Source organism: Loxodonta africana, chromosome 9, assembly GCF_030014295.1.
Source record: "Loxodonta africana isolate mLoxAfr1 chromosome 9, mLoxAfr1.hap2, whole genome shotgun sequence".
NCBI lineage: Eukaryota > Metazoa > Chordata > Mammalia > Proboscidea > Elephantidae > Loxodonta > Loxodonta africana.
In genome coordinates, this window is record NC_087350.1 from 83,945,255 (window position 1) to 83,963,283 (window position 18,029).

An 18,029-nucleotide genomic window follows, 5' to 3' on the forward strand; every position below is an offset into this window, starting at 1 on the left:
GGGAGGGAGGGAGAGGGTTTTTTATTGATTAATCAGTAGATAAGAACTGCTTTGGGTGAAGGGAAAGACAACATTCAATACATGGAAGGTCAGCTCAGTTGGACTGGACCAAAAGCAAAGAAGTTTTCGGGATACAACGAATGCTTCAAAGGTCAGCAGACCAGGGGCCGGGGTCTGGGGAACATGGTTTGAGGGGACTTCTAAGTCAATTGGCAAAATAATTCTAGTATGAAAATATTCTGCATCCCACTTTGAAATGTGGCGTCTGGGGTCTTAAATGCTAACAAGTGGCCATCTAAGATGCATCAATTGGTCTCAACCCACCTGGAGCAAAGGAAAATGAAGAACACCAAGGTCACACGACAACTAAGAGCCCAAGAGACAGAAAGGGCCACATGAACCAGAGACCTACATCATCCTGAGACCAGAAGAACTAGTTGGTGCCCAGCCACAATCGATGACTGCCCTGACAGGGAGCACAACAGAGAACTCCTGAGGGAGCGGGAGATCAGTGGGATGCAGACCCCAAATTCTCATAAAAAGACCAGACTTAATGGTCTGACTAAGACTAGAGGAATCCCGGCAGCCATGCTCCCCAGACCTTCTGTTGGCACAGGACAGGAACCATCCCCGAAGACAACTCATCAGACACGAAAGGGACTGGTCAGCGGGTGGGAGAGAGATGCTGATGAAGAGTGAGCTAATTATATCGGGCGGTCACTTGAGAGTGTGATGGCAACTCTTGTCTGGAGGGGGGATAGGAGGATAGAGAGAGACGGAAGCTGGCAAAATTGTCACGAAAGGAGAGACTGAAAGGGCTGACTCAATAAGGGGAGAGCAAGTGGGAGTATGGAGTAAGAGGTATGTAAACTTTTATGTGACAGACTGATTGGATTTGTAAATGTTCACTTGAAGCTTAATAAAAGTTAATAAAAAAACGAAAGCCTTTGCAGAATCCAAAGTATCGATATATTACAAAGCATCTTCTCTGACCATAAGGCCATAAAAGTAGAAATCAGTAACAGAAAAACCAGGGGAAAGAAATCAAACATTTGGAAACTGAAAAACACCCTGCTCAAAAAAGACTGGGTTATAGAAGACATTAAGGATGGAATAAAGAAATCCAATGAGAATGAAAACACTTCCTATCAGAACCTTTGGGACACAGCTAAAGCAGTGCTCAGAGGTCAATTTATATCAATAAATGCACACATACAAAAAGAAGAAAGGGCCAAAATCAAAGAACTGCCCCTACAACCTGAACAAACAGAGAGCAACAAAACAAACCCTCAGGCACCGGAAGAAAGAAAATAATAAAAATTAGAGCAGAATTAAACAAATTAGGGAACAGGAATACAACTGAAAGAATTAACAAGACCAAAAGCTGGTTCTCTGAAAAAATTAACAAAATTGATAAACCACTGGCCAGAGTGACAAAAGAAAAACAAGACAAGGAGCAATGACCCAAATAAGAGATGAGATGGGCGATATCACAACAGACCCAACTGAAATTAAAAGAATCATATCAGATTACTATGAAAAATTGTACTCTCACAAATTTGAAAACCTAGAAGAAATGGATGAATTCCTAGAAACACACTACCTACCTCAACTAACACAAACAAAGGTAGAACAACTAAATAGACCCATAACAAAAGAAGAGATTGAAAAGGTAATCAAAAAAGTCTCCCCCCGCCCCCAAAAAAGAGCCCTGGCCTGGACTGCTTCACTGCAGAGTTCTACCAAACTTTCAGAGAAGAGTTAACACCACTACTGCTAAAGGTGTTTCAGAGCACAGAAAAGGACAGAATACTCCCAAACTCATTATATGAATACAGCATATCCCTCATACCAAAACCAGGTAAAGACAGCACAAAAATAGAAAATTACAGACCTATATCCCTCATGAACCTAGATGCAAAAATCCTCAACAAAATTCTAGCCAAAAGAATTCAACAACACATCAAAAAAATAATTCACCATGACCAAGTGGGATTCATACCAGGTGTGCAGGGATGGTTAAACATTAGAAAAACAATTAACGTAATCCATCATATAAAGAAAACAAAAGAACCACATGGTCTTATCAATTGATACAGAAAAGGCATGTGACCAAGTTCAACACCCATTCATGATAAAAAGTCTCAGTAAAATAAGAATAGAAGGAAAATTCCTCAACGTATTAAATATATAATATACAAAGCCAACATAATCCTAAATGGAGAGAGCCTGAAAGCATTCCCCTTGAGATCAGGAACCAGACAAGGATGCCCTTTATCACCACTCTTATTTAACATGGTGCTGGAGGTCCTAGCCGGAGCAATTAGGCTAGGTAAAGAAATAAAGGGCATTCAGATTCATAAGAAAGAAGTAAAAGTATCTCTATTTGCAGAAGACATGATCTTATACACAGTAAACCCTCAAGAATCCTCAAGAAAACTACTGAAACTAACAGAAGAGTTCAGCAGAGTACCAGGATACAAGCTAAACATACAAAAATCAGTTGGATTCCTCTACACCAACAAAAAGAACATCAAGGAGGAAATCAACAAATCAATACCATTTACAATACCCCCCAAGAAGATAAAATACTTAGGGGAATAAATCTTACCAGAGATGTAAAAGAAAACTACAAGACACCACTCCAAGAAACCAAGAGACCTACATAAGTGGAAAAACATACCTGCTCATGGACAGGAAGACTCAACATTGTAAAAAATTCTATTCTACCAAAAGCCATCTATAGATACAATACAATTCTGATCCAAATTCCAACAACATTTTTTAATGAGATGGAGAAACAAATCACCAACTTCATATCGAAGGGAAAGAGACCCCGGATAAATAAAGCATTACTGAAAAAGAAAAACAAAGTGGGAAACCTCACTGTACCTGATTTTAGAACCTATTATACTGCCACAGTAGTCAAAACAGCCTGCTACTGGTACAACAACAGATACATAGACCAGTGGAACAGAACTGAGAATCCAGACATAAGTCCATCCACATATGAGCAGCTGATATTTCCCAAAGGCCCAAAGTCAGTTAATTGGGGAAACGACGGTCTTTTTAACAAATGGTGCTGGCAAAACTGGATATCCTCCTGCAAAAAAATGAAACAGGACCCATACCTCACACCATGCACAAAAACCAACTCAAAATGGATCAAAGACCTAAATATAAAATCTAAAACGATAAAGATCATGGAAGAAAAAATAGGGACAATGCTAGGAGCCCTCATACATGGCATAAACGGTACATGCAACATTAATAATAATGCAGAAGAGAAACCAGATAACTGGGAGCTCCTAAAAACCAACCACCAAAAAAAAGAAAAAAAAATCAAATACCTATGCTCATCCAAAGACTTCACCAAAAGAGTGAAAAGGCTACCTACAGACTGGGAAAAAGTTTTTAGCTATGACATTTCCAATCAGCTCCTGATCTCTAAAATCTACATGATACTGCAAAAACTGAACTACAAAAAGAAAAATAACCGAATTAAAAAATGGCCAAAGGCTATGAACAGGCACTTCATTAAAGAAGACATTCAGGTTGCTAACAAATACAGGAGGAAATGCTCAGGATTATTACCCATTTAAAAAAAAAAAAAAAACCCATTAGAGAAATGCAAATCAAAACTACAATGAGATTCCATCTTAGCCCAACAAGGCCGGCATTAATCCAAAAAACACAAAATAATACATGTTTGAGAGGTTGTGGAGAGACCGGAACACGTATACACTGCTGGTGGGAATGTAAAATGGTACAACCACTTTGGAAATCAATTTGGCTCTCCCTTAAAAAATTGGAAATAGAACTACCATCCAATCCAGCAATCCCACTCCTTGGAATATATCCTAGAGAAATAAGAGCCTTTACACAAACAGATATATGCACACCCATGTTCAGTGCAGCACTGTTTACAAAGCAAAGAGTTGGAAGCAACCAAGATGCCCATCAATGGATGAATGGATAAATAATGATATGTTCACACAACGGAATACTACCCATCAATAAAGAACAATGATGAATCCATGAAACATTTCATAACACAGAGAAATCTGGAAGACATTATGCTGAGAGAAATTAGTCAGTTGCAAAAAGGGCAAATATTGTATGAGATCACTATTATAAGAACTAGAAAAATAGTTTAAACAGAGAAGAAAATATTTTTTGATGGTTATGAGAGGAGGGACGGGGCAGGAGGGAGGGAGGGATGGAGAAGGGTTTCCACTAATTAGTAAGTTTTATTTTAGGTGAAACGAAAGACAACACGCAACACAGGAGAGGTTGGCACAACTGGACTAAACCAAAAGCAAAGAAGTTTCCTGAATAAACTGAACGCTTCAAAGGCCAGCACAGCAGGGGCAGGGGTTTGGGGGATCATGGCTTCAGGGGACATCTAAGTCAACTGGCATAATAAAATCTATTAAGAAAACATTTTACATCGCACTTTGGAGAGTCACATCTGGGGTCTTAAATGCTAGCAAGCAGCCATCTAAAATGCATCAATTGGTCTCAATCCACCTGAAGCAAGAAGAATGAAGAACACCAAAGACACAAGGTAAGTATGAGCCTAAGAGACAGAAAGGACCACATAAACCAGAGACTACATCAGCCTGAGACCAGAAGAACTAGATGGTGCCCGGCCACAACCAATGACTGCCCTGACAGGGAACCCAACAGAGAACCCCTGAGGGAGCAGGAGAGCAGTGGAATGCAGACCCCAAATTTTCGTAAAAAGACCAGACTTAGTGGTCAGACTGGGACTAGAAGGACCTCAGAGGTCATGGTCCCCAGACCTTCTGTTAGTCCAAAACAGGAACCATTCCCGGGGCCAACTCTTCAGACAGGGATTGGACTGGAATATGAGATGGAAAATGTTACTGGTGAAGAACTGGCTTCTTGGATCAAGCAGACACATGAGACTGTGTTGGCATCTCCTGTCTGGAGGAGAGATGAGAGGGTAGACGGGGCCAGAAGCTGCCCAAATGGACATGAAAATAGAGAGTGGAAGGAAGGAGTGTGCTGTCTCATTAGGGGGAGAGCAACCAGGAGTGTATAGCAAGGTGTGCATAAATTTTTATATGAGAGTCTGACTTGATTCGTAAACTTTCACTTAAAGCACAATAAAAATTAATTTAAAAAAGTTGAACTGGCAAAAGTCGTGTAATAGATATATTTGCTACAGTGACCAAAGAAAAAGTAGCTGCTTATGTACAAGCAAATACCTCATGGGATTTGGTTCTTGATATGGAGGTTTAAGGTTCATGGGTCATGGGACATTCAGTTAAATTGCCTAATAACGTGTATTTTTTATTTTTGAATCATCTGAGTGTACTATCAAAAAAAAATAAAAATAAAAATAAATGTTTGGAAGAGACACAAAAGAAGTTCCGAATAAAACGACAGCCGTAAAAAGACAACACTGTCAAGATGTCAAGTCTCTCCAAATTTGTAAATGTGATGCGATGACAAGAAAATACCAAAAAGATCTGGGAGGGAGGTGTGACAAGCTAAGTTGATTCAAAGTTTCACACAAAAAAATAAGGAAGAGTATTTGGGAAATTTCTTGGGGAAAGACAAAAGCATTGAGGGGAAAATAGCCCTAACAGATATTAAAATATAGTATAAGCCAAAACAAATAAAACTAGATAGATAGTTTAACGGAACAAACTATAGAAATAGACCGAAATAAACAGGAAAACTTGAATTATGACAAAGGTAACATTTCAAATAAGTAGAGAAAAAAATAAATTATTACAACTAACTTTTTTTCAGGTACTGAGTTTATCTGAATGGACGAGGAACACCTCAGAAAAGGAGAGTGAGAATGATTGCATAATTCATAGAATATTATCAATGCCACTGAATTGTACATGTAGAAACTGATGAATTGGTATATGTTTTGCTGTATATATCCTGAAAAACATAAAATAAATTATAAAAAAACTAACTTTTTACTCTACAGACCTTATACCTTAAGGTTTTATACTATATTTTCCTTTTTAATATTCCAGATTGAACATATTTATTTTTTGCTCACTCTCAAAGACCCAATAAAATTTACAACACAGAGTTTTGTTTTGTTTTGTTTAAGGACAAAGACACAAGGATACTGGGACAAAGGACCCACAAGGACAAGGGCAATGAGAAAAAAGACAACAGCAATTAAATTTTAGAAAGTGGAAAGCAGATGGGAAAGAGACATTACCAGAACTGACCTGACAAAGTCAAATCCTAAACTGGCAGTAGAAAAAGCAGAGAACCAAAATAATTTACACACACAATCCCCCCCAAAACTTGGGAACTGAAGGTATCAGGTACCTCTAAAGCGGAGGGAAAGGAAAGCTAAGAGAAGGAAAACTGGCTGAAAGTTTATTTACGAACAACTAGAGCCTCAGATCTATCTCCTCCTTCACTTTATGCAGCTGGTGCCCAAGCCAAAAGCCTGAAGCTTTATTCTCTGGAGAAGGTAACTCTCTGAGTTGGGGAACGTCAGGCTCAGTTGAGGGCAGGAATGCCATGCCGCATACAGGGAGTATTAGGTAAAAGTTAACACTTTAAATTTTGACATCTTTAGTCCTCTTTCCCGAGGTGGCTCTCAGAATGCTAGGAGGTAGTTCCTTACCCTCCAGGCAGAAAACTAAGAGTCTTCAGTGGAGAAACTCACATGTCTAAGAGAAAGGCCTAAAGATAGTGACACTTGGGGGTTCCATTTGCAAAAGACCAGCCAGTTCATCCGACAAAAAAGTCAAAAGTTAGCTTCAGCAGCACACATATTAAAATTGGAAGGATACAGGTAAGATTAGCACGGTCCGTGCAGAAAGATGACACACAAATTCGTAAGAAATTAAAAACTGTCAACCCCCATCCACGTATTCAGGACTTCTTCAACTTTTTGGTCACCCACTCATATATTAAGTAGAAGAGAGTTTTACTTCCAAGTAGGATGTAGTAGGTCATAGGAAACTAATGCTCCGACTGCAATTAACTGGGCGGGGCGGGGGGGGGGGGACGGGACGGGAGAGAAGAACTGCAAAAATCAATTTAAAGACTTTGGAGAACTTACAAAAAAAACAAGAAGTATTTGAACGATAATTTCAGAAAGAAAAGAACCTTTCTTTGGTGAGCCAGAAACTGATGGCCATTTTCTTTTATGGGGGGCATCTGCCAATTTTGAGTGTAGGTTGAGAAATCCGATTGGGCACAGGCAGAGGGACTCTATTAAAGTAAAGATAAACCCGCACAGGTTTTGCTAGTCACAAAGGGCTGGAACGAAAGACTACAAACCAAAAGTGCTTAAACACTTGACCAGTTTTCCCCAAATTTGCTAACTCTAGGGCATTGACACAAAAACATAATTTCCCTTCAGATTTTACAGTCGCATGGTGTGGGAAGCTAAATTCAAAACCTCTGAAGGATAGAATTCATTCTCCCGTAGTCTTTCCAAGCTGAGGAGACAGAGACCTGCCTCTCACTCAAAAGCCCAGGAGAGGCACACCAGAAGAACAAGGACAACCAAAGGTGCACTGGGTCTTACTAAAACTGCAACCCAGCACCAATCTAAATATATCCTTGGCTAGTTTAAGGTGAACAGCCCCACGTCCTATTAACCTAACATAGGAAGGTATCATGAGCCTCCACGGTTCTTTCGTATACAATGTCGGCATACGTTAAAAAAAAACTGGTATGCAAAGAGGCAGAACAATGATAATTAAGAAGAAAAAAATAAATTAAAAAAAATCCACAGATGACCATACACTGGAGGTAGCGGACAAGGACTTTAAAATGACTATTAGTGTCATAAAAGAAAATAGAGGAAAAGATGAATAAAGTAAACTTTAAAAATGCATTTTAACAGATCATTGTAAATCTGTTTTAAAAATCCAAACCTGAAATATAGTATCTGGAATCAAGAATTCATTGAATAAATTTAAGAGCAGACTAAAAAAGGCATAAAACAGCATTAATGAACTCAAATTCAGATTAATAGAAAATATAGAAACTGAAGCACAGAAGAAGGAAAAGACAACAGAAAAAGAGTGTGAGAAAAAGGTGGGACATAGCCAAAAGGTCTAATATGTATGCAAATGTAAAGAAGAAAGAATGAGGCAAGCAATAAATGGACAAGAATTTCCCAAAACTCATGCACGATATCTATCCTTAGATTTAAGAAGTTTAAAACCGAACACATTGCCATCGAGTCAATTCCGCCTCATGGCAATCCTACAGGACAGAGCAGAAATGCCCCACAGAGTTTCCAAAGCTGTAATCTTTACAGAGAAGCCCTGGTGGCACAGTGGTTAAAAGCCTGTTTGCTAACCAAAAGGTCAGCAGTTCTAATCCACCAGCCACTCCTTGGAAACCCTATGGAGCAATTCTACTCTGTCCTACAGAGTCATTTTGAGTCAAAATCGACTCGATGACGAGTTTGGTTTTGATTTGAATCTTTACTGAAGCAGACTGCCACATCTTTCTCCCGCAGAATGGCTGGTAGGTTCTGGGTCTGAACCATCAACCTTTTGGTTAGCAGCAGAGCACTTAACCACTGCACCACCAGGGCCTCTTGGAAAGGGTAAATATATAGTTAAATACAAAAGAACTGTATCTGGAACACATAAAGATTATGTGAAATTCAAATTTCAATGTTCATAGTAAGAGTTCTGCTGGAATGCAGCCACAATCATTTGTTTCTGAATTGTCTTTGGCTGTTTTCACCATACAGTAGCAGAGCTGAGTTGTAACAGAGAGCCTCTGTGGTGCTCTTATGGCTTCATGTTCCTGTCGGATGCACTACAAATTGCTGTGATGTAGTTACATTCAACAGCATTTTGAGCACTAAGGCACAGTGGAGTGTGGCTTATTTTGTTATCAAATTAGATGGTAAAGTATTGCTTTCATTATGTAAAGACACTATTAGTTATGCTAAAATATGGTATACACAGACATTACCAAATTGAAGTCTCATCACAACAGTTCTCAATTCACAGGTAAGCAATGGTCAGAAAAACTAAAAAATTTAAAATTGAGTATCTCATTACAATAAAATTTCTTCATAAAATAAAAAAATGAAAATGAGACTGCAACCAAACTAGTCTACTGAGTGATCCATTTGTTAGTCAAGCAAGGAAAGCTATTTACAGATGGTGACTTAATTGAATTGCATTTGATTACAGCAGTCGAAGAAATCGTGTCCAGAGAACATAAACTTATTTAAGACTATCAGCTTTTGGTGAGAAGAGTTGTTCAGAGAGTTGGGGATACAAGAGCAACATCAACAGTCAATTAAAAAACAAAGCAAATGATTTCAAGTGGTTTCCTTCGCTCTTGATGAGTCAACAGATGTTACTGATACTGCTCAGTTCTTGTTTATCTGAGCAGTCAATGGGGAGTTTGAAGTGACTGAAGAATTAGCCTCTATAAATAGTCTGTGTAGAACAACTACAAGCAAGAGTATTTTCAACATTCAGAAAACACTAATTTAGTACAACGTGAAGTGGAATCTGCTAAAAACAAACAAGCAAAAAAAAAAAAACTTTACAACTGATAGTGGCAAAAATATGTATGGAAGAAATAAAGGCTTAGTTGGAGAAATTAACAAAACTTGTAAAAATATAAGGTGTTTAAAGCCTGTGGCTGGTCACTGTTTTATTCATCAGCAGGTACTTTATGGAAAATATCTGAATCTATCATGTGTTACCGACCCACCAAAACCCACCAACTGCCACTGAGGCGATTCTAACTCATTGAGTAGAACTGCCCCATAAGGCTTCCAAGGCTGTACATCTTTACGGAAGCAGGCTGCCACATCTTTGTCCCTCAGACTGGCTGGTGGGTTCAAACCACCAACCTTTTGGTTAGCAGCCAAGTGCTTTAAACACTGTGCCACCAGGGCTCATTTTTATTGACCCAGTAGTGCCAAAAGGTGAACTTCATTTGTTCTTATTGATTTAACCATCATCAGCTCAAAACAGAAGCTGAATATCCTGACTTGCCCTACCACACAACAGTTTAATGGTTTGGCTCTGGTAATGTTCTACTGCAAGTTTTCGAACTTGAACTCAGGGCCAAGACTGAAGTTCTTCTTAAGGAGAAGAATCACCCTCTACCACTATTATCAAACATTGAATGGCTTTGGGAATTAGCTTTTGCTGCAAATTTGCTAATGTTTCTTAAAGGATTTAAAATAAAAATACAAGGCAAAACAGTGCTTTTACGTGAAACATACACTCAACAAAGTCATTTTGATGACAACTAATCCTGTTTGGGAGTCCCTGGGTGGCAAAACAGTTAGTCATTCAGCTATTAACCAACCAAAAGTTTGGCAGATCGAATCCACCAAGAGTCACCTCAAGGAAAAAAGGCCCGGTGATCTCCTTCCAAAAGATCACGACCACTGAAAACTCTATGGAGAGCAGTTCTACTCTGAAATACATGGGTCCACATGAGTTAAAATCAACTCAACTGCAACTGGTTTGTTTTTTTAATGCTGTCTGAATCATAAGAAATTTCAAACTGCTTTATACACTTCCTATGCTGTCAAAAGTTAAAACATGAACGGATGTCTCCAAACCTTATTAACGGTTACTAGGGGCTTTTTTTTAGGGGCAGGAGGGAGAGGGAAAAGGGGAGTCATGTTTATGAGGCACCGAGTTTCTATTAACAATGACTGAAAAATTTCGAAACAGATAATGATGATGGTTGCACAATGATAAACATAATTAATGTTTCTAAATTGTACATGCAAAAAACGTTGAAATGTTTTGTTATATGAATTTTACCACACACACACACACACACACACACACACACACAAACAAGGAAGATCTCCATTCTCGCAAAAATTTGCGACAGATCATTTTGTGAACTCTAGCTACAATTCTGGCAGCGGTTTTGGACCCTGACCCATGCACAAAGGAAATTTACACATCTTAAAATCCATTTAATTGAGGAGCATCCACCTTCAATTGGAAATGATTAATCTGCACTGTAGTGACACACTAAAAGGCAAATATCAAGAGAAGAATCTAATAGAATTCTATAATGAATTCTATTCTAAGCAATGACATTCCCAATTAAAAACAAATGCTTATGGACTGATATGTGTATATGGCAGTATTCATCTTTGTGAAGAGATTTTTCAAAGATGAAATACACAAAATTTCATTAGAGATCAGCATTAACAGATGAATTTGGATAAAGAAACACTAACTCTGAACTCAATTCAGTGAAATGTTACCCCCAAAATAATTCCATTCTTCTCATTAGATCTGTACTACAAAAAATATATATATATATATTATATTCTGAATTTTGTCAATAAAAATTTGTGGATATTTGTTTACTAGGAGTAGATCAAGTCATTTAGGAGCCTCCATGAAGAAAAGGTCTGGAGATCTACTTCCATAAGATTACAGCCATTCAAATTCCTATGGATCACAGTTCTACATGAAATACATGGGATCACCATGAGTCAGAATCGACTTGACAGCTACGGTGTTTTTTGTTTTTTTATTCTGACGCTACAGCAATGCTTAAGTTACACTGTAATAAATTAAGGATGCAGACTGAAATATCTAGGGCAGTGGTTCTCAAATACAGGGAGGAAGATTTTGTTCCCCAGGGGACATTTTTGGTTGTCACAACTGGCTGGAGGGGAGGAGACACCTAGTAGGTGGAGGTCAGGATGCTGTCCATCAACTAAGGAATAGATAAACAAAATGTGGTATATCCATACAACCGAATATTATTCAGCAATAAAAATGAAGTACTGATACATGCTATAACATTAATGAACTTTGAAAACATGCTAAGTGAAAGAATCCAGATACAAAAGACCACATATTGTATGATTCCATTTACATGAAAGGTCCAAAATAGGCAAATCTAGACAGACAAAAGTAGGCCGGCAATTATCCAGGGCTGGGGAGGTTGGGGGAAATGGAGAGTATCTACTACACGGTGCGGGGTTTTCCTGGAGCGGGGAAGGGCAGTGACGAAAATATCCTAAGATTGATTGTGATGATGGTTACACTACTCTGTAAATATACTAAAAAGCACAAACTACTTTAAATAGGTGAATTGGATGGTATGTGAACTATATCTCGATAAAGTTAAAGCTGTTATTACAAATATAAAGGGAAAGCTTCCAGAGAGATTTCCTAATTAATATAAAATTCATACAATGCCTGATGAATGAAAACATCTAGAGAGAAGATTTAGACAACTGGCAGAAATCACTAATTCTTGGGCAGAATTAACAATAAGTGGTCCAAGAATTAGTGATAAGTATATGGAAAACTAAGAAAGAAAACAAAAGATAATTAACTACAGGGTAAACAAGATATTTACATGAGAAAGAAAAAGCTATTTTACTACATCTTAATAAGAAGCAAATATTTACATTATGATCTAACATTGTAAAACTGAAGGAATATATATGCATGTGTGTGTCTGTGTGATAGAGAAGGAGCCCTGGTGGTGCAGTGGTTAAAGTTCTCAGCTGCTGTCATGGACTGAATTGTGTTCCCCAAACGTGTGTAACAGCTTGGCTAGGCCATGAGCCCCAGTACTGTGGCTGTCCACCATTTTGTCATCTGATGTGATTTTCCTATGGGCGGTAAATACTATCACTATGAGATGAATTATTGGCAGTTTATGCTGATGAGATCTACATGATTAGATCACATCTCAAGCCAATCTCTTCTGAGATATAAAAGAGAGAAACAAGCAGAGAGACACAGGGACCTCATACCATCAAGAAAACAGCACCAGAAGCAGAGCGCATCCTTTCAACTCGGGTTTCCTGCAAGGTGAAGCTCCAAGACCAGGGGAAGACTAATGACAAGGACCTTCGTCTAGAGCCAACAGAGAGAGGAAGCATTCCCCTGGAGCTGGCACCCTGAATTTGGACGTCTAGCCTCCTAGATTGTGAGAGAATAAATTTCTCTCTGTTAAAGCCACGCACTTGTGGTATTTCTATTACAGCAGCCCTAGATAACTAAGACAGCTGCTACGAAAAGGTCAGTGGCTCGAACCCACCAGCCACTCCGAGAGAGAAAGATGTGGCAGTCTGCTTCCGTAAAGACTGACAGCCTTAGAAACCCGATGGGGCAGTTCAACCCTGTCCCTGGTCACTATGAGTCAGAATCGACAGGATGGCAATGGGTTTTGATTTTTGGAGGGACAGATATGGGTGTGGAGGGAAAGAGAGATAAAACTTTACCTTCTGTGGTGGATAATCATAGATAATGAACAAAGTTAAAAAAAACAAAAAGTCGCAATAGACATACTATTAACAAGGAGGCAAATGTTGACTCAAAAGTTGTTTACTGGGGAGATAGTGGAAATAGGAGGAGGGACTTGGGGAACTGCTATTTTACATAATAACTTCACAGAGAACCATCTAATCCTTTAAGCTAGGGACATGTATAACCTTGATTTAAAAAAAAATTTTTTTTAACTCATTGGAACAAGAAATTGAAGGTTTAAGATTAAAGCTAAAAAAGTAACTCTTAGAAAACTGGGGGATATGCAGCAGAGAGGTAAATGGCATTTTACATGATCATCTTCCATGGCAGAAAACCAGATACCTTTTAAAGTACAAAAATAAGTAAATAAACATATAAACATACTTAGAATTATGATAGTGACCACTAGAAAAGTAAACACTGAAACTGGTGAAAAGCGCTGGGAGACGAGACCAGAGATATGATGAGTGGGTACGGTGGCAGGCATGTAATATTTTTCATTTAGTATCATTCTGTGCTGTTTATGGAAACCCTGGTGGCGTAGTGGTTAAGTGCTACAGCTGCTAACCAAAGGGCTGGCAGTTCGAATGCGCCAGGCACTCCTTGGAAACTCTATGAGGGAGTTCTACCCTGTCCTATAAGGTCGCTATAAGTCGGAATCGACTCGACGGCACTGGGTTTCGTTTTTTTTTTTTCCGTGCTGTTTATAACTTGTAACGTATTTCTTACAAAATTAAAAGTATCACTCAAAACAGAGTTGCTAACACTAACAGCAACCAACACTTATGGAGTGCTTTTTACCTATCAGGCACATTCTAAGTGCTTTACATGTAGGAACACATATTATTCTCACAGCATCCATAACAATGTAGATGTTACATTTTGCCCCATTTCAAAGAGGAAACAGGCATACAAGGGTTAAATAATATCCCCAAGATCACACTTACAGAGCCAGGATTACAGATTACAGAACCTAGTTGTCTGACTGTGGAGCCCATATTTTTATCCACTATATTACATTTCATCCCTGTTAATTAACTTTAAGGAAGAATGTGGCTTAGTGCAATAAAATTCAAAGTATCATGAAATACAGAATGCCTACTCTCTTTAACCTCTAATGTGAAATAAATATAAATACAGGTATCCCCCACTTTTCAAAAGTTCTCTCTATGCCACTTTGCTTTTACAAAAGACTTACATTAGTACCTGTTTTCGATAACCGAAAAAAAGCTGAAGAGGATTTTCACTTATTACAAACGAAAAGCAGAAATAGCGTTCAGCATTTGTTTTGCAGCCAGCCGTTAGAGGCAGCATGCACCCTGAACAGTTAAAGCATCACCAAGCTCCTTCCCCAAGAAACTACACTCAGAATTTCAGCTTCAAGCTGCCATAGCTTTGAACTGTGTCTGTGAAACTACACTATACATACATTATTTCTACTTTACACATAAGCTGCGTATTTACCATATCATTCCTGCTTTTACTATATGTTAGTGTTATTTAAAGTTTTGTGTGTTACTAGGTATGGTTATTTTTTGAGTCTGGGAACACTCAAAAAAATTTCTCATATATATTAATGGTAATTTCTTCTTGCATACGCCATTTCAGCTTAAGGAAAATTTCGTAAAACACTCTACTTTTGGATATCAGGCGAAACCTGTAGTTTTAAGTAACATTTATACACTGGCTTCCATCTGATAAACACAGTAAGGTGTACAATAAAAAACAACATTACTTTTTAGCTCTCCAATATGGAAGATGTTCTTCCCTGGATCCTCAGAGTTAGCTCCATCCCTTCCTTATAATTTTATTCAAAAGTCACCTTTCTTCAGGGCTACCTAAAAATGTCAAAAAAAATTTTTTTTTAAATATCCTCATCCCTACTTCAGATCCTACTTCCCTTGCTTCACTTTTTTCTCCTTAAGACTTATCACTTTCTAAGAAGTCATATACTTGTTCACTGTCAACCTCCCCACTAGAATGTAAACTCCATGAGAGTAGAGATTTTTGTCTGCTTTGTTTACTGTATCCTCAGCATCGACAACAGTGCTGACACACAGTAAGTATTCACTAAATATTTGTTGAATAAATGAAAGTGTAAATAGAACAAAAACAACAAACAAATGTCAAACTAAATGTTCTTCTCCACATTCTGAAGCTGATATTGATAGCCACCACCCTTCTGTCAGTTTGTCATTAACTGTGGTGCTAGGAAGCTATGCCACTGGTATACAATTACCAGCAGGGTCACCCATGGTGGACAGGTTTCAGCAATGCTTTCAGGCTCAGACAAGGAAGGAAGGCCTAACAATCTACTTCCGAAAATCAGCCAATGAAAACCCTATGGATCACAACAGAATATTGTCCGAGATAGTTTTGGAAGGCACTCAAAATACACAGTGACTGCAATAACAGACTCAAGCATAGCAACAATCATGAAGATAGCACAGGACTGGGCAACATTTCATTCCATTGTACACAGGGTCGCCATGAGTTAAAGCCAACTTGATAGCAACTAACAATGTTGACAGATTTAATTATATATGAAAAAGAACATACTGGTGACTTTAGGTCCCAAATGCTTCTCTAAATGGTAAACCACTATCTAAGAAACTAAAATATTGAACTTACTACTTTCTACTCATGCTCTCGTTTACTAAGGAAAATTATTACTGGCTCCGAAAGATACTGGAAATCCTGTAAAGTAAGTGCCTTGTTAACTACTTATTAAAAACGTACAAAACATAAAAATCCTTCAAAGAAAATTATGCAAGTATTAACATAAAAAATCCAAAGTTTAAAGAAAAGCCTATCCACATACATTTGGAAAATTTTCATCTCACAGATGTGAGTTTCATGATAGGATAGGGAAGGGAGATGGTATTCGGTGGAGAGAAGCCAGACAAATACAACAATAAATATTAAAAGTACCTTTTAAGGCTAATAAAGAACTTAGAGTTATCTTTGGAACATAAAGGCATTCTATTTATAAAATATAGCAAAACAGAATCGTAATAAATCTCAGGATTAGGCACCATGTTTCACACCAGAACCACGTGAAGATTCCTGCCGGATAGCTACGTCCTATGCCAGAAGATTCTGATGCATAAAGTATGAGGTAGAGACCAGAAATCTGTATTTTTAAACATTTCCAACATAATTCTGAAGTAGTTTAATCACTTATCAGATGCTTAATGCCGTTAGAACACTGTCCTAAGTATCACCCAACATGCTTTCAACTATCCCCACGGGCAAAAAATTAGCACTTCCCAAAACACTTTAATCCTTATGGAAAGCACTTTAATCCTTATAGAAAGCAATCCTTATTTATGATGAAATGAAATCTGCCTTCCTTAACCTTTTCACCTGCCTCTCATTTTTTTTTTTTTTTTAAATCCCATCAGCCTATTTTATGTCTGGGGCTGGCTGGGAGGGCTTGTAAGTATCCATTTCTCACCTTATCTTGTTCTCACAAATTGAATCCAACTGAATGGTTAGACACACTACTACTACTCACTGCCGTGGAGTTGATCTAACTCATGGTGACTCTACAGGAGACAGCAGAACTGCTCCATAGAGTTTCCAAGGTTGTAATCTTTACAGAAGCAGACTGCCACATCTTTCTCCCAAGGAGTAGCTGGTGGTTTGAACTGCTGACCTTCTGGTTAGCAGCCAAACACTTTAACCACTACACCACCAGGGCCTCTAAATGGTTACACGGTCAGATGGAAATACCGATAGCTTTGTGATGGCTGTAACAGTAAATGACTCCTTCTATAGTCCAGGCAGTTTGCTTAACATAAATTATCTCCAACCCTTATAATAAAACTACAAGGTAAGTATTACTGGCCACATTTTACAGATGAAGAAACTGAGACTCTGAGCTCAATGTAATGTTAAGTAACTGATCTGAGATCACAGAGTGGCTGCCTCTAATTTTTATGTAACAGGAAATTAAACTAAGATGCCTATATGATTCAGACCTTAAATGTAACTCAGGAAAGAAAAGAAAATCTAAATCTTTCAGGAACTTGCTTCAATCTAGTTTTTGTGAAAATTTTATTAAATTTGTGTAATAAATATTTTTAGATGTGAACATATTTGACCTATAAATTCCACTTCTAGGAATTATCCTAAACATATAACCAAATTGTATTTGTAATGTTTGTTTCATAAGCTGGATGGTGGTTATATAAATGCTCATAATATTAATCTATTTCTAAATCTAAAATATTCTACCTTTTTTTTAATTGTACTTTAGATGAAGATTTACAGAACAAACTAGCTTCTCATTAAACAGTACACATATTGTTTTATGACACTGGCTAGCAATCCCATGACATGTCAACACTCTCCCTTCTCAACCTTAGTAAAATATTCTACTTTTAAAAAGGAAAAACATTTTAAAGATGTATGAAGTAAAATTCCCTGTAACTTTTTAAAAAATTAATGGTGGTAAAATATATATAATAAAACTTGCCATTTTAACCATTTCTATGTGTACAATTCAGTGACATTACATTTTCAATGTTGTGCAACCATCACCACTATCTACTTCCTAAACTTCTTCATCAATCCAAAAAGAAACTCAATAACCCTTAAGCAATAACTCTCTACTTCCTGAAGTTCAATTTATCTATTTTCTTCTCTTCTTTGTGTGCTTTGGTGTCATATCTAAAACACCAATGCCAAATCCAAGGTCATAAAGATTTGCCCCTATGTCTTCCGCTAAGAGTCTAATAGTTTTAGCTCTTAAAATTAGGCCTTTGATCC

At 37.9% G+C, this 18,029-nt stretch overlaps 1 protein-coding gene and 1 non-coding gene across 2 annotated transcripts in view; one reads left to right on the plus strand and one right to left on the minus strand.

The window, feature by feature from the left end:
• The window catches only part of UBE2R2 (ubiquitin conjugating enzyme E2 R2), a 141,430-nt gene that overhangs the window by 111,752 nt on the left and 11,649 nt on the right, over positions 1 to 18,029 (minus strand). The window lies entirely within an intron of this gene.
• On the plus strand, positions 6,764 to 6,868 carry LOC111749910 (U6 spliceosomal RNA). The gene has a single exon (XR_002785082.1). It is a non-coding gene; the product is annotated as a U6 spliceosomal RNA (small nuclear RNA).